Source organism: Sminthopsis crassicaudata, chromosome 2 (assembly GCF_048593235.1).
Source record: "Sminthopsis crassicaudata isolate SCR6 chromosome 2, ASM4859323v1, whole genome shotgun sequence".
NCBI classification, from domain to species: Eukaryota; Metazoa; Chordata; class Mammalia; order Dasyuromorphia; family Dasyuridae; genus Sminthopsis; species Sminthopsis crassicaudata.
This window is the reverse complement of record NC_133618.1, coordinates 539,352,262-539,355,073: the sequence shown is the minus strand read 5'-3', so window position 1 is coordinate 539,355,073 and position 2,812 is coordinate 539,352,262. Positions and strand designations below refer to the sequence as shown.

General features: G+C 33.9%; 1 pseudogene; it reads left to right on the top strand.

Annotated features, from left to right (window-relative positions):
* The first annotated feature begins 635 nt into the window (after positions 1 to 635).
* LOC141556844 (protein ABHD13-like) lies at positions 636 to 1,347 on the top strand (annotated as a pseudogene).
* Positions 1,348 to 2,812: the final 1,465 nt, after the last annotated feature.

The following is a 2,812-nucleotide window of genomic DNA, read 5'->3' as shown; positions in this document are numbered from 1 at the left end:
GGTGGCAGCCATCTAGCTTGAGGAAGAAAAAAGAGGTACAAAAGAATCAGGGATATTGTCTAGCTTAATGTGTTTGCCATCTTATAAGTTGAGGAGCATATTAGGAAAAGCAATCCTTTCTTGACTTACCAAAATTAGCCTAGATCTATGAAGAGAATACATATAAAATAATAGTTTGAGGAGAGCTATGATGGAAAAGTCATGGATCACGTGGAGCTTGTTGAAAGATAACTTCATTGTCTTCATCATTTCTCTTTTACCTATAATAGTGGCTTTCCACTTGTGCAGGGGCATTATCTTATCTCTGTTAACTTCTGAAATGATAGTAAATATTCCATATAAATTCAAATATATATTGCTTTGTTTTTCAGAATAATTGACATCACCCCTCCTTACATGTCCCTATACTTACCTGATTTAAAATCTGGTCTCAGACACTTTATTAGTTGTGTGACCCTGGGCAAGTCACTTAACTTTGCCTCAGTTTTCTCATCTGTAAAATGAGCTGAAAAAGGAAAAGGCAAACCACTCCAGTATTTTTGCCAAGAAAACTCTAATGGGGTCACGAAGAATTAGCTACAATTGAAAAATGATGAAACAACAACATACCCACTGATATTTCATGTAAAATAATTTTCATCAGAACCAAAGATGGAGAACTTCTTAATCTTATTTTTTGAGACACACTGAAAATAACTCAATATATCCCCTGTCATTTATTTGCATGGAAATACAAGCAGTATTGTTTATAGGTTGTTAAATATTCTGATTATGGTTAATCTCAAAATTAGCCTTTTATCTGTTGATTATAGAGGTTGTAGGAAAAAGTGAAGAAGAGGTAAGTGAAGAAGGATCTTGTTTAGATTTTGAAGGTGAATGGCCAGAACTGACCTTGATAAAGCAAAAATTTTCTTTTTGGCCATTCCTTTGGGAAGCAGTGACTGTTCACTCAGTTTCTGAAAATTCCCATAGTATTCTAGCCATTGTGGTGGAGAACATGTTTCTAAATATACCATATATGGCCACAACTTTGTTGTCTTTCTTTCTTTCCTTTGTGATATCTTACTTTGTGGTACTCCAAAAATAAATTCCTTTCCTACAGAAAAAAATGCTTTTAATGCAGGATGCCTTTCTCTTTTCATCTTTAGGCTATTTGACAAGTTAATTCCAACAATAGTGATGAGGCAGCTTTATGAACTATCACTGTCTCCTACTAAAAGATTAGTAATATTTCCAGATGGAACATATAATGACACATTGCAGTGTCAAAGTTATTTCACTGCACTTGAGCAGTTCATCAAAGAAATAATAAAAAGTCAGTTCCCTGAAGAAATGGCAAATAAATAAATGAAAATACAACTCAACTCTTTCATCTAATGTAACTCATATAATATTATTTTTCTAATGCATTATATCTTGATTTGCATAAAATAATAAAGGATGTTCATGTCAAACTACATATGATTATGTCTGTAGTTGTCTAAAGAATAAAATTGAATTTAAAAAAACAATAGAAAAAAAAAGACAGCCTTGGGGCCAACCATTTTTAGGGAAGGTGACATAAATTAGGGTTTCTTAAACTTTTTCTACTGGCCACATCTTTTTGCCTGAGAAATTTTTATGTGACTTTGGGTATATAGGTATTTATTAAATAGGTATAAAAATGAAAAATTTACTGATAATAAATCATAATTTCATGACCCCCACATTCAGTTACATGACAGCATATGGAGTTGCAACCCACAGCTTAAAATAATGAGCTAGCAAGAATGAAAAAGAAAGGTTGGTCAGATACACTCAAACAGATATTTAAGCACTCAATCTTAGCTCTGCATCATCATTCAGAGATACTCACCCACTGGAGGTTTTAGAAACCAAGGCTGTGAAGGGATCAATATCCTCATTCCCTCACCACTATGTAAGTTAGGATATTTTTCTTTTTTTATGCTATTTTTTATTAAAGCTTTTTATTTTCAAAATATATGCATGAATAAATTTTCAACATTGACCCCGGCATAGCCTCATGTTCCAAATTTTCTCCTCCTTTCCTCCATCTCTCCCCTAGATGGCAAGCAATCCAATATATGTTACACATGTTAAAATTTATGTTAAAGGATAATTTTTTCTTAAAAAGTATTGAAATTATTTTCTCAGATCCTTTGACTCAAGGTACTAAAGATTCAGGCTATTGACATTACTTCTTAGTCATCTGTGTTGAAAATAGCCCAGAGCAATTCCAAAAAAGCCCAGAGCTTTAACACTTGGCTGTTGGACACATGGACAATTTAGAAGCAGGAAAGCTTAACTTGAATGATTCAACTCAAAATAACGTCAATTCATAACTTCTTTGAGATATATTTGGGATAGCCACTAAGGCTAAATGGATCTCCTTTTGTTGACTGTTGAAAACTCAGTGAGGTCCCATTTTATTCCAATGTTGAACTTACAGTAACAGGGGAGTGACTTGGGTCAGGTCTGGCTCAGGACAGAGGTATACTTTCAACGTTGTGACCCTCAGTATTTGGCTCACTATGGCCAGAATTCAGTACTTATAGAATTTTAAAGTTGGAAGAAACCTCAGTGCCCATTTGGTCCAACCCCACTTTAATATGTCTGACAAATAATAGTCCAACTTTATTAAATTTAAAAATATTTTAAAATTTGGTATTTAAAAATGGTTAAGGAGAAGGAACCTGCAACCTCCCAAAGTGGCCCATTATGCCTTGGGGCAACTCTCATTTCTAACCTCTAGGATAAATAAGACCACTTATTGGTTTTAGTTCTCTCCTCGGAGCTCATATAGACTAAATCA